Raw genomic sequence first — 15,514 nt, forward strand, 5'->3', positions numbered from 1 at the left:
ATTTAGCAACTGTGTTGTATTTTGTCGATACGATAGTTACATCTGAAAGTCTGCTTTCATCTACTCTGGATCTTCAGTTAGTTTGTATCATTCTTATTGCCTGAAATGGCGTTCTAAAGATGCTGCAATCTCTAGTGTTGTCCTTTTCTTGAATTGTAACTCTACTGATTGGTTTGCGGTCGCCACAAATATCTCTCTTGCGTCTCCTTTTCATCTCAGAGTAGCACTTGCAACCTCTTCCTCAATTATTTGGTGGATGTATACCAGTCTCTGTCATCCTGTGTTAATTTTGCCCTCTACAGTTCCCTCTAGCACCCTAGTTTCCTGATGTCTCAACAGACGTGCTGTCAACCTGTCTCTTCTTAACGGCGTTTTCCGTACACTCCTTTCCTCGATGCTTCTGAACAGACCTTCCTCATCCTTTCATTATCAGTCTACCTAATTTTCAACTTTCTTCTCGTAGCAGCTCATCTCCAATGCCTCGATTCTCGTCTGATTATCCTTTCCTTAGTATTTGTGTATCCCACTTCTTTGTGCATTGATTCTTCCTGGTTAATATGTGATTTAGGAATCTCTGCATCGCCATGATGTTACCTAACTGAAATCTTCCCGTATCTCCAGGCCTCTTCCAAGTATACCTCCTCCTCTTGTGATTCTTGTAGAGAGTACTCGACGTTTCTAGCAGAAATTTACTACAGAACTTAATTTGTCTTTCTCCTCTTCCCTAAAAGGCGGAAGAATCAGTAATGATCAACGGTATGAGGATGCAGTAGGCCGTAGACCCACTGCTTTAAAGGCACATAATGTACGTCTACAGGACATGTGGCCTGTTACTGAAAAATGATCAACATGATCTCTCCATTGGCAAAACATTCCGGTCTCCTCTTTGGATGTCAGGGAGAGGACTGCCAAGGGACAGGTGACCTTGAGAAACAGACTGAAACACCAACGAAAGAATAATGTTCTACGAGTCGGAGCGTAGAACGTCAAAAGTTGAACGATAGGGTAGCTAGAAAATCTGAAAAGGAAATATGCTAAGGCTCACTCTAGGTCTAGTGGAGTCAGTGTAGTGAAACGGAAAGAAGACAACGGTTTCTGGTGAGTTAGGTATAGGGTATCATCAGCTGCGCAGAAATGGTATAATGAGAGTAGAATTCGGTATGAATAGGAAGGTAAGGCAGAGACTGCGTTACTGTGAACAGTTCAGTGGCAGAATTTTTCTCATTGCAATCGACAGCAAACCGATACCGACGACAATAGTTCAGGTATACATGCCAACGTCACAATCAGAAGATCAAGAGATAGGAAAAGTTTGTGAGCATGCCTGTAATACCAAAAATGCAGATAAAATATCTTCTGCACCTCTCAGATTTTCGCTGTTTAATATTTGTTGATGCCTTGCACTGCCTTTTCATATTGAAGCTGTAAGCTGTATTACATTAACTGTATTTAATACGTAACCGATGTACTACTGCATTTAGGTTTGACTGATTATAATTGATTGTAATTATAATGAAAATATTGTAAATTGCTGGGTAAGAGACTAGGTACTGTATTGAAATGTATCGACAGCCACGACAAAATGATAGTAGCTGCGTCGTTGTTTATCTTTGCGTAGGAAGAGTTTCTGTCGCGTTGTGAGCAGAGAGGAGGCAGAGCAGCTTGAGTCATGAAAGAGTGTAGAAGTGTTCGTTCGGCGCTCCCGCCGCCGTGGTGGTGTGCAGCTATGCTCGCGACAATGCAGACGCGCCTGATTTGTAAAATCGTGAATATTGTGAGCAAGGTAGCAATGGACAGGCGGAGGAAGTTCTCATCGAACTGCAGCAGTAGCAACAGCAGCAGCTCAGCATTGTCGTCGGCTACATTCTTCCTCGTCGGCACAGCTACAGTATCGTAAGAGTGTTCAGTAAAACATTATAAACTTACGTTCTTTCACAAAGTATGAAGAACTTTAATAGTGACTTGCAATAGTGAAAACTTATATGGCACCTGTGTTGTCATCGTCGTCAGACATTATTCCTAGGCAGGGTCCCTTTCCTTTCCATGCAATCACCGAGAGTCGTAAGAATATGAAAAGTGGTTAACTATTCACTGCCAGTTAGTGTCTTTGCTAAAGACCAGTTTCAGTCTGAATTTTCTGCCACAGTAACTGTTCCCTCTTGTAGGGCACAACAGAGGTTGCTTAAAGTAAAATTTCACTGGCACAACTAATAACTAAAGACACAGCACAAATTAAGAGTTTACAATTTCATTTTTTCTGTATTTAGCTTAGCAAGTGACTTCTGCTGACTTGGTATCAATTTATTGTTGTTATTTTTAAAGTAAAACCCGATGCTTATCTGCTTACAGTAAATTCAGTTCAATCTTTCCATAATCAGAAGTAAATAGCTGGCCTATTTCTAAATTTTGTATTACGTTACACTGAGGTTCCTGAAAGTAATTTTTTCTAACATAACAAAGTTTAAGGCCGGCCGCGGTGGCAGAGCGGTTCTAGGTGCTTCAGTCCGGAAACGCGCGACTGCTACGTTCGCATGTTCGAATCCTGCCTCGGGCAAGGATGTGTGTGATGTCCTTACGTTAGTTGGGTTTAAGTAGTTCTAAGTTCTAGGGGACTGATGACCTCCGATGTTAAGTCCCATAGTGCTCAGAGCCATTCGAACAGTTAGGCCAGTCATATATTTAACCAATAACTCCTTTAAATTTTACTTTCAAAATTTAGAATAAGTAACTACAAACTCAGCGCTTTCTCATTCATTTATTTTCTCGTGAACTGTTGTGCTGTGGAAAAGCGTGACAACCCTCTGTTGTCACGTCAGTGATCTTTTGTTTAAATTTCTTTGTCATCACCTTTCTCAAGATTCTGGAGATTCAGTGCCCTAGTGGGCTGGCGACTGTTTAAATGTCCTTTTTTTAGCTAATCATTGTTTTCTTTGTGTTATCAATGATTTTGTAGTAAATATTACGTGGTACCATTTTCCCCCTGTGCGATTCGTCAGCGATTGCACTATATTCCACCCATTTCAAAATTATCGTCTAAATTTAGCTCAAATTTAGAATAGATTCTTCCTTCAGAAGAGTCTGCTGTACACTTTCCTCCAACTAACAAGTATCTTCTTCCTTCGGCAATGATAGCCTTACTCACTGTAAAATTTCATTAGACATATGCGATCACGGTCAGTTATATGACAGTCCAGTAGGCTGATTAGGAAGGGGAAAGTTACATACTGAATGGATATTTCATGACATAAAGGGAGATGTTTATCTAAGACTGTCATAAGTATCCTCAGAGCCATTTCGATTTTAGAAAAATCTTCAAATAGGGTTCCGTGCCATAAGCTCTCTGACTCGGCTACTGAAAGCAGCTATTTCCCTCACAAAACATACTGTATCAGTCTCTCTGCTGCATTTGCGAAATTACTCGTACATTGTGACTACATTTTCTTTTTCTTGTTTCTTACACTATGAAGTCTCCCTCCTGTACTCGGCAAAAATCGGAAATAATCGAAGACATTTGATCAAGTTGCGTATGTTTTTCAGCACACACAAATCATGATAGTGACAGACCCATTTAGTAGGTTTTCTTTAGGCTGTTACTTGGACGAAATCAAGCAGCGTTTATAGCCATGGGCCAAGGGAAAGGCTCCTCCTCGTAGGAAGAAGATAGGAAAACGGGGAGTTAAAGAACTTACATTGCTGTCCCTGTTAACTCATAAACTATCTTTCTTGGTATCTTTCCGGTTAATTTCTGTGCCGTCCAGCGCCCGTACGGGACCCCTCGGAACGACGCTGGTGGGTGTGTAACATTATTATCGATATTACCTATGTTATCTTAAATGACTTCTTCGTCTGCTTATGTTTAATGTGACCTCTGTGTCACAAAGTTCTTTGATATAACATCTACGTAAATGTTTTATTCATTATTTATGTCCATTTAAGTTACAATAATTAATGCACCAATGTAATTTTAAAAAGCAATGTTCTGTAAAAGCATGCATACTTTAGTTGCTCTGAACTACGAAAATCCAACTCAAAGAAGAGAATTTTCAGAGGTTGCTACACAGAAAGAGACGTGAGGACTTTGCCGCCCGTTTTAGTAGCCACAGAAAATCGCCCCAGCCACCACCTTCGTCTCATATAAGCAGTTGGGTACATTACAAATGGATGGACCAGTTATGTGGTTTCTTATCCAATTATAAGTTTGTGTTCTTTGAACTTTATGTTGAGCACCTATATTTTATTCTTTGTAATTTACCTGAACAGGGTCGTCGTCCAAGTGCTGCAATGTTTCCGGGTATCCTATTTAATTGAACAAAAGGATAAATGCTTTCTTTAACACCGCGAAATAACTTTTGCGGAGTAGTGGGTTTCTTTACCATACAGTAAGTTTTCTTTCTGAAATACTCCACGTGGTTTTCATATGACGATATTCAACGATTCACTAAAGTGTAGTTAGTAAGAAAATATCCAAATTGATTATGTTCAAATGCCATTTTTATTGAAATATCAGTACAAAATTTAAGTTATAAGACTGTGATCATTCAGAATATTTACTGGCTAGTAAACTTGAAGACCCAGCTTAAGGTATTTAACAATTTTCATATTTCATGCTTTTGTAGTTAATAGCATTTTCGTTGTTGTGTCTTGGTAAAAGTGATCAGCCCTGATCTTTATCAACTGTTAGAATAGTTATCAGGTCCTCATGTAAGCTGCTGAACCAGCTTTGCTTTCCTTATTACAACAACAGCACAAATGTAGCGCAACTATCAAATTTATAACACTTGTGTGCTACAATAAGTAACTGGCTACCACTATTCAAACTACTGTAGATTCAGAGACCACATATCTTATTTGTGCTGGATCTTTTATTAAAAATATAGTAACACCTGAAAACCATTTCATGTCAGTAATATTCAATAATTAAACTGACAAAAGATCCTCATATTCAAATTAGTAGTACTCCACCCTAGGTAAGCATTTACCTGTAATAATTATTAGCTTTCTGTTTTAACAAATAGACAGTAAGTGTTACTGAGAGCCAGTTGTTGCTAAAACGTTCTAACATTCCTTCTGTGTCGCTCATACCAAACCACTGGTATACTGCTTCCCAAAGCGTGCTACTATCTCGTACTGTACTTGCAAAATACATTTAACTAACGTTAAATACGTAGAAGGTTGCATAAAAATTGTGTTCATTGCATTAAATTGTATTATGTAGAACATATCAAACAATAAAAGCATTTTCACAAATGTGAAAAGTTTAAAGGTCAAAGAGTGAATAGCTTTTTCAAAGAAAAAATATTTCTCCGTATTTCACGTTATATGCTTCGAATCAACAAATATGTTATACTACACGCTTTCAAAAGTAGCCAGTGCACTTCCTCAGCGTTCAAACTATCTCCGTAGCAAATTTTATTAAAATGGATTCAGCTATTTAGTTGTGAAAGTGTAAGAGATACTTACATTTATAATATCAACATGGATTTAGATTTTTCTGTTTTTGTATGCCTGTATGTGTTTCCAGATTTTTTCGAGCCTGGAGGTTGTCTTTCGCCAGTGATACTGCCGGAGCGGCTACTTATTCAGCACAATCGAGCAGCTGAGAATACATGATATTATTTCTGTTTCAAAAATTACGATCAGTAGTTAAATTTTGACAAATAAGAAATAATTTGGTTAGCCGTCCCTTCTTGCTGCGTGAAGGTTGAGACAGGCATCAAAAACGTCATGGATACCAGGTCGTCGCCTCTCTAACGCAACAGTCGCCATGGGTGGCAACTGGTGTTGAGGCCCCGACCGACTGAGAATCAGGTATTGTCCTCCTTTGGCGGCTGAATCAACGACAGTAAACATCCCGAATGGGATACTACAGGAATGCTAAAATCAATTAATACTGCAACTAGATCGATTACAGAATCGAGAGTGTTCATACCGTATACCATTTGGATCTCCACACCGTCTATAAGGCAAGGCTGAGTAATAGTAAAGATAAATATATTTTTAGTCTCATCAGCGGCTAAAGAGCAGCTTCAATTCTTTTCTGTTCCACGTTTTTCTAACGTACACGGTTGTACCAAACGTACATTCTTCGAAATTTATTCCTCAAATTAAGAGGTACGTTTATACTAGTATACTTATTTTTTGCCTAAGGGTTCTCTCTTGGCCTGTGCTAATTTTCTTTTTATGTCCTCCGTGTTTCGTCCGTCATGTGCTAATTTCCATTTTATGTCCTCCGTGTTTTTTTCGTCATGTGTTAGTTTTCTTCCTAGGTCGCAGCATTCCTTCGCAGTTCACGATTAACTGCTTCTATGACTTCCTCTAGTCCGACCTGGCGGGGATCTCATAAACTCGAGCAGTATTCAAAATTGGTTCCACTAGTGCTCTAAACGCTTCTTTATGTATGAACCACACTTCACTTAAACTCTCCCACTAGACTGAAGTCGGCCATTCGTCTTCGTCTCTACAATCCTTGCATACTCGTTCCATTTCATATTGTTTTGCATCGCTACGCCTAGATATTTAATCGACCTGAGTTTGACAAGTAGCACACTGTTAATACTGTCTTCGACCATCTCTACTCACTTGGAGTAACTTACGTTTTTCTGTGTTTGGACCTAGCTGCCATTAATCACACCAACTAGAAATTTTCTGTAAGTCATCTTCTGTCCTGCTACAGTCAGTCAACGACGGTACCTTTCGTACATTACAGCATCATCAACAGACAGGAACATATTTTCTTTATATTGTTCTCATGGGCAGCTCTTTTGCATGAGCTGTTAAGCTTACTGTGCGATAGTTCTCGCTCTTGGTATCTTCAGAATTGTGTGGATGGTATGTCTCCAGCCTCACAGATTCTACCACACCCATGAAAGTCATGTGGTTCCTACTTCTCCCAAAAAAATTAAAAATTCATCGGCAAGGCTCGAAGTTTTTATTTCTTCATCTTGAACTTTTGTTTCATTTCCAAATATCTCCTTGGCCTCCATTGCTTTTTATTCAACATACAGACTGATTAATATCAGACACAGACTACATCCATGTCTTCCTCCCTTCTTGACTAAGTGTTCCCATTCATGTCTTTCGATTATTGTAGTCACAGTCTAGTTACTGTACACATTCTAAATAATATTCCGCTCTCCGTATTTTAACCGCTGCAAGTTCAGACTTTCAATGAAAGTACTGCAGTCAGTTTCTGAGAAGCTTTCTCTAAGTCCTCAAAAAAGATAAACGTAGGTTTACCTTTCTTCAAGCTATAATTTAAGTCGCACGGTCATCTTAGTTGCTCAGAGGTGCAAATGTCGACGGTATGATCTGTGTGTTTTGTTTATAAACAAGGTTGTTCCATTATCTCATGTTACACGCGTGTTGGCGACAATGGTGCTCACATTATATTCGCCCTCAGTCTTGCATTCGGCACTGCTCAGATCTACATCGGGAGTGCCTCAACAGCATGCAGACAATTCATAGCGACATATGTCATGCGTGGATGAGCATTGTCCTCTAGAAAAATGGCACAACAGTACTGTCAAAGGAGAACTACCACAAGAGGACGCAGGATATTCATGACGTTTAGAGTTCGTTAATCTTTACCACACTGTGAAGTAGCACTTTGCAGATTTTTTTCTTTTACTTTTTTCGACCGATCAGATTGTGGAGCTGCTGTTTAAATGGTTTTTCGAGAAGAACTGTGTAAAGGTCAAATTTACGTCTTATGATGTGTATCAATGGTAGTTGTAATTGTTATGTCGCAGTACCGTACGTCGTTTGGTATAGAGATGTGGTGGCAGCAGAAGCACTAATAGTAATAATCTGGACCACAGATGCTGCCGGGTGCCGTCACCATCACTCGTTGTCTGAGAAGAGACTCATGATTATTGTCACTATTGTAAACAGTCAAAGCACCTGTTCTTTGTCCGTAGTAAATGACCTTTGTAAGATTTATCAGGAGTAAGAAGCCCGAGCCAGCCACTGCAATACAGTGAGATGTAATGTTCTAACGTTTGTCAATTTGCAGGAACGTAGGAAAAGGGCTGTGTTTTGATTCTCAATCGGCAGCTACGTCTTGTTTGCAGAATATTGCGTAGACTCATATTTAGAGATTTTAAATCAGGGTAGAAGTTAACGCCAGAAAAAGGGAAAAAATCTGTTTTTCTTTGGAAGGTGGCACATACGACTAGCTCTGATTATTTTTTACTTTTGTACAATATGTACAGATAGGAAATGTCATAAAATTACAGGGATTAGCACACTTTCCGTTTATTTAACACCACCCCAAACATTGTGCAAATTTTGATGAAATAATTGGTATCTGTGGTCAACAATAAGGTGTTCCGAGTGAGTAGCGAGAAAAAGTTATGATAATCACTAATATTAGGAATTAAGTTTCGATAACTGATTTGGCAAAGATTAAAATAACATGTAGATAAAGCAACCGCTTTCTACAAGCCAAAGTCAGATCGCAATCAGATTTCAAATACAAATTACGTTTTTTTTTTATCTTTGCCATGATACAGAGATTATCTCTTACATGCAACTGTCTACGCTGCGATACCTCTGAGGGAAAGTTGATGCTCTGGCAGCTAGCCCAACATTAAAGACTTACTACCATTAAACGTTGCTTTGATATTTTTGAGGTTAAAAATAATAATCTTCTTACTTTTTTAAAAAAGAATTAAGAGGTGGTGATGGTTGCCGTTTTAATTAGTGCAGGAACACATCATACCTAGCGTATTTCGTCAAAGACCAAAAGGAATTGCCTTTATTGAGGGTTCATAGGAAACGTCGTTTTTAACCGGCTACGACTGTAATAGTATCATAGATCTCTATATTTAAACTATACTACACCAAAAGCTAGTGTGACATTTTGACACATGTCGTCGCTGCTACCTTACGTAGGCGGCAATAAGAAAGAAAATTACCTTATCTGATACTGTAAAATGAAGTCCTACCTGATGGCTCCATTCACCACGACACCATGACGCCAGGAGTAATACCATTGTGCCTCTGCAAAACACTAGAATAATGGAACTACTAGCCAGGCCGTTGCCCGAAGGTCATCTGGTACAGAACAGTCCATGTTAGTTTAATGTTCCAGGAATCATTTGTTTTAATATACGGGTATAGTTTAGTAATTCGTACCCACCACCTTTAACACATTACAATAATAAAAATTCTTCTGCGGAACAGAAGGAGTTAGTTGTTAAGGAGAAATATTTTCAATTTGTTTTCAAATTTTTCTTTGCTTTCTATCAGATATTTTGTATCACTGAGTAAGGTGGCGGGGGTAAAATACAGGGAGCGAAAAGGCTATTTACAATTTGTACAGAAACCAGATGGCAGTTATGAGAGTCGAGGGGCATGAAAGGGAAGCAGTGGTTGGGAAGGAAGCGAGACAGGGTTGTAGCCTCTCCCCGATGTTATTCAATACATATATTGAGCAAGTAGTAAAGGAAACATAAGAAAAATTCTGAGTAGGTATTAAAATCCATGGAGAAGAAATAAAAACTCTGAGGTTCGCCGATGACATTGTAATTCTGTCAGAGACAGCAAAGGAACTGGAAGAGCAGTTGAACCGAATGCATAGTGTCTTGAAAGGAGGATATAAGATGAACATCAACAAAAGCAAAACGAGGATAATTGAATGTAGTCGAATTCAGTCGGTTGATACTGAGGGAATTAGATTAGGAAATGAGACCCTTAAAGTAGTGAAGGAGTTTTGCTATTTGGGGAGCAAAATAACTGATGATGGTCGAAGTAGAGAGGATATAAAATGTAGACTGGCAATGGCGAGGAAAGCATTTCTGAAGAAGAGAAATTTGTTAACATCGAGTAGAGATTTAAGTGTCAGGAAGTCGTTTCTGGAAGTATTTGTATGGAGTGTAGCCATGTATGCAAGTGAAACATGGACGATAAATAGTTTGGACAAGAAGAGAATAGAAGCTTTCCAAACGTGGTGCTACAGAAGAATGCTGAAGATTTGATGGGTAGATCACATAACTAATGAGGATGTAATGAATAGAATTGGGGAGAAGAGGAGTTTGTGGCACAACTTGACAAGAAGAAGGGACCGGTTGGTAGGACATGTTCTGCGGCATTTGAGCGCAGCGTGGAGGGTAAAAATCGTAGAGAGAGACCAAGAGATGAATTCACTAAGCAGATTCAGAAGGATGTAGGTTGCAGTAAGTACTGGGAGATGAAGTAGCTTACACAGGATAGTATAGCATGGAGAGCTGCATCAAACCAGTCTCAGGACTGAAGACCACAACAACAACAACGAGTAAGTGACCAGGAATTTTACTTGCAGCATTTTGCACCAATTCCCGTATTAAATACAACCTTAATGTGGAGCAATGAACATCATTTTCGCTTCCGTCATTGTAATTATGTACATCATTGATCCTTTTGAATGGCAATGGATTATTCAAAAATCAAATGGGTGTGAAATCTTAAGGGACTTAACTGCTAAGGTCCTCAGTCCCTAAGCTTACACACTACTTAACCTAAATTATCCTAAGGACAAACACACACACACCCATGCCCGAGGTAGGACTCGAACCTCCGCCGGGATGAGCAGCACAGTGCATGTCTGCAGCGCCTAAGACCGCTCGGCTCATCCCGCGCGGCAATGGATCATTTACAACAGACTTCATGAGGGAATAAATATACAGTGAAGCAGCAGTCAGAATTCCCAACCCCTTAAACATGAGCAGATGTCTACGAGATGTTTGCAGGTGATCACCACATGCTGTTCTTACAGCACGTTTTTAAGCAAACGATGACTTCCTTACTCAGTGCTGAGTTACCTCAGAGCATTGTTCCACATGACATTATTGAATGAAAACATTCAAAATACGTCAACGTACTGATTTGTCTCTTCCCGAGATTTGCAATGACTCAAAGTGCAAATGTGGCTGAACTAACTTGTTTTAGGAGCTCCAAAATGGGCTTCTTCCAGTTTAAGTTGTCATCAATATGAACAGCGAAGAATTCTGAAGTTCCTATCCTATTTACTGTTTCCTCTCCATGTGTTACCCTATCATTGGTAGAGTACCCCTTGATGAACAGAATGTGTTATGCCTTTTTAAAATTGAGGGTGACACCATTTGCAAGAAGCCAGTCAGTGTTACTTTCAACAGCATTGTTTGCCTTTCCTTCTATTTCTGTATTTATACACAGATTGCTTACAATGCTAGTGTCATCTGCATAAAGAACTAATTCCTTTGGTACATTAGATGGGACATCATTTAAATATACGAGGGACAACATTTGACCCAAGATTAAGACGTGGGGGACTGCATTCGTGATTTCTCCCCAGTCATAATTACGTCCTCGTATTAAACTCGGTGAATTACTGTGTACAACTTTCTGCATTCTTTTGCTTGGGTATGATTTCGTTCATTTGTTCACTATACCGCTAGTCCCACTTCAATTTTTCTGGGATAATACTATGATTCACATAGTCAAATGCCTGTGACAGATCGTAAAAAGTAACAGCCGACGCTAGTTTGCATTATTTTGTGCTTGTAAAATTTGGTGAATGAACATGTAAATAGCATTCTCAATAGAGCAACTCTTCTGAAACCCAAACTGTAATCCGCTGGGGTATTTTTGTTGCTAAGGTGAGGTAATGTGAATACATCACCTTCTCAAAAAATGTCAGTGGTGCAACATTTCGATAGCTTCGTCGTCACGGCACCAATACAGACGCACCCATTTCTGTTGTAGTGTCAACGGCTGCCTTCCCTATTCCGGCTGCTGATAATATCCAAGCAGTGGTATGGAAAAACGATGTTAACGGGTTACAATACGGCGATCCTCATTAATGTTGGTCAGAGGTGGTCGAAAAGAAACTTGGCCACGAGTACGGCAGCCATCACGTTCCCAGACAGTCCAAAGTCGGGCCACTGTTACATCCGTTTGTCCCACAACTTTGGGTATTGCGCGGGGGCATGATGAGATAGTCAGCACGTTTGTGGTAATCACTGTGTCCAGGTAGTGCAGTATTTATAGCAACTGCCTAGTTTGCAGGAGATCCTGGTTTCGAGTCCCGGTCTGGCACACATTTTTCTTTCATCGCTACCGATTCTTCGTAAACTCTCTGTGAAGTTGATGTCATTATTCTCTTCGCTTTCCTTTACTTTATCCATCCTCCTCCTTTAACTCTCGTAAAATGAATCACAGCTGTGGATTCCGTGTGGTGTCTCTTCTGTGAGGCACGTCCGAAACAAGAGATACCAGTAATTTTCTATATTCGTAACTCCCGTGGAAATACTCGTAGTCACTTCTTTTCCAGAACTGTAGGTCCGTGGCATGATACATTGATTGAGGTATTTTTTAACTTCAAAAACTATCGTACAACGTGAGATGTTCAGTGATTACTGCGCAGCACACTTAGATGACGTGTGCACGTGTGAGACAGCGTTTTCAACAAATGGGTCAATTGGCTCTGAGCACGATGCGACTTAACTTCTGAGGTCATCAGTCGCCTAGAACTTAGAACTAATTAAACCTAACTAACCTAAGGACATCACACACATCCATGCCCGAGGCAGGATTCGAACCTGCGACCGTAGCGGTCGCCCGGCTCCAGACTGTAGCGCCTAGAACCGCACGGCCACTTCGGCCGGCGTTGTCAACGAAGGTAGAATGTTTTCGTGACCCCTAAGACGTCACTCCGACCCAGTGTCGTTGTCCAGTACATCAAGGATCACATGAAACAGCTGTTAGCCGAATCATCTCAGGAGAGGATACAGTGACTTTGTCACTCTTCCCAGCAAATGTGTCACTCTTCCCAGCAAATGATGGAGCTTGAAATGGGCCATCTTGTGGGTCTCCATTTGGTCGGACAGAGTATACTAACATCTGTTTGTAGCTTTTTTTGAGTGGTGTTAATTCGAGTCACATTGTAACGCAGTTTTCTGTGTCCATAACACTCTTGGGAATGCTTAGAGAGTTGCAGGTCCACGGCTTGATCCACTGACTGGGATATTTTTTTAACTTCATAACTAGCGGACAGTGTCAGATGTTGAGTTATTACTGTGGAGGACATGGAGATGCTAGTACTCGTATGATACAGCATTATCAACAACGATAGAACGTTTTAGTGGCCCGCAGGACGTCAAAACCGTCCCAGTATCGGTATCCAAGATATCAAGGCGCAGTTAAAACAATTGTGGCCTAATTTGTCAGTGCCGGCCGAAGTGGCCGTGCGGTTAAAGGCGCTGCAGTCTGGAACCGCAAGACCGCTACGGTCGCAGGTTCGAATCCTGCCTCGGGCATGGATGTTTGTGATGTCCTTAGGTTAGTTAGGTTTAACTAGTTCTAAGTTCTAGGGGACTGATGACCACAGCAGTTAAGTCCCATAGTGCTCAGAGCCATTTTAATTTGTCAGAGGTGAGGGTACAGTGACGTTATGATACATTTCCCAGAAACTGACAGTGCGAAATGGGCCACCTACCCGCAGCTCCCTTCCATGTCCTTCATGTTTGCCAATTTCGGATTAACACTGGAGGTCGAACGTAAACGTGCATTTGCACAGAAGGATTCAGTGCCGATTGAGGTGAATGAATTATATGAATGTGTGGTTTGTTTCAATTTCCTTTCCTTTCCTTTTTCCCCCCGCCACCTTCAGTTTCCGTAATATGTATCACAGCTGTGGATTCTGCGTGGTGTTCGTCCTTTCGGACATGTCCAAAAGAACAGGCACTACTATACATACAGTATAACTGATTCACCCGGATCAGAAATGGATCCGTAACCTCAAGTTTGCACGCATATTTACATTCGACCTCAAGCTGGTATCTCAAATTAGCGAGCATGGAGGACACCAATAGGGAGTGCAGATAGGTGGCGCTGGGTGGGAGTGTAAGATGGCGAGGAAGTGTGCCGAGATTGTCCAATCATTTGCCATAAACACTGTGTCTGGGTGGGGCAGTTGTTAATGCATCTGCCTAGTAAACAGGAGTACCCCACTTCTAGACCCGGTCTGGCACAAATGTTCGTTCAGCGTTGCTGATTCCGCATAAAGTCCCGACGCAGCTGGTATTATCAGTCGATTCCTTTTCCTTTCCTTTACATTCTTCCCTCTCCATCTTAAATTTACATAAAAGGAAAATAGGTTACAATGGGGCTCTAAATAACGCTACTTAAAATAAGCGATAAAGAGATCTCAGTCTGCTCTAATGCTACTCTCCCTTCTCCCTTGTATGTTATCTACACTCAGTCGCAAAAGTATTCTGACAGTGGGAAGTTTCACAATGAGTGCTCGAGAAACACTGACTATGAAACCCAAACATATTTATTAGCAATATATATACATAACAACATTAATTACAAAAGAATTGTTGTATTATTTGGTTTCCGAAACATAAATAACAAAAACTAACAACAAAAATGAAACATCCTGCGCACCCTGCTGCTACAAAAGTATTCGAACACTATCCAATAAATGTTCATAAGTTGTACGACGAAATTGTCAGTACCTTGTGGGTCCACCTTTCATTTTCAATGCGTCCTCCAATCTACTAGGCATACTTTCCACGAGTTTTTTCGTGAAGTCTGGGCTTATATTTGCCCATTGTTTGCGCAGTTTCCCTTTCCAGGTCTCCTTCGTATTGATGTTGTCCGCGCGGAGGGTCCATTTCAATTTATCCCACAAATGTTCGATTGCGTTAAGGTCTGGTGATTGGGGAGGGGGGGTGCAATACTTTCAGGCAATTGAAGAGCAACCACATTTGTACACTATGCGCGGTATGCTTGGGATCATTATCCTGATAAAAATGAAAGTTGTTCTCAATACCTAGATGTCGTGCACTCTGCTTCAAATGTATATTCAAATACGCTTCCTTGTTCATAGTATCATCAATGAACACTAAATCACCCACACCATTGCCGGACATGCATCCCCACACCATGATGCTCCCACATCCAAACTTTACTGCTGGCTTAAGGTTCCTGGGATTCAGCTCTTCATTGGTCTTTCGCCACACGTTTGCCTTTCCGTCGCTTTGCCATAATGTAAATTTACATTCGTCGCAAAATATCATCCGATTCCACCAAGTCTGATCGTATTCGGCGTATTCCCTCGCAAACCGCATACGTTTCTTCTGGTTCACTGCATTTATGAATGGCTTTCGCCGTTCCACTCGACCATGGTACTGCAATGGTCGTAGTACTCTCCGCACGGTTTCGGGATGGACTTTTATACAAAGGTCTCCCTCCACGTCCCTTGCAATTCGTGCGGCAGATATTTTCGGATTCTGTTGTACCTTTCGCACAATCACACGTTCATGTCTCTGTGAAAATGTCCGTGGCCGTCCTGTACTGCAACGGAATTCCAATCGGTCTTCTTTCTCGAACCGTTTAATAATGTCGTGAACTGTACTTTTCTTCATGTTAACTATTGCGACAATTTCCCTTCGCGTGATTATAAACGAGAAGTTGCCTTTGCTCGAACGTAGAACACTTCCGTCTGCATCCCGTCGTCGACCTGCAGAGGCTCGCGATACGTGTTTACTAA

The sequence above is a fragment of the Schistocerca piceifrons genome, chromosome 1 (genome assembly GCF_021461385.2).
Source record: "Schistocerca piceifrons isolate TAMUIC-IGC-003096 chromosome 1, iqSchPice1.1, whole genome shotgun sequence".
NCBI lineage: Eukaryota > Metazoa > Arthropoda > Insecta > Orthoptera > Acrididae > Schistocerca > Schistocerca piceifrons.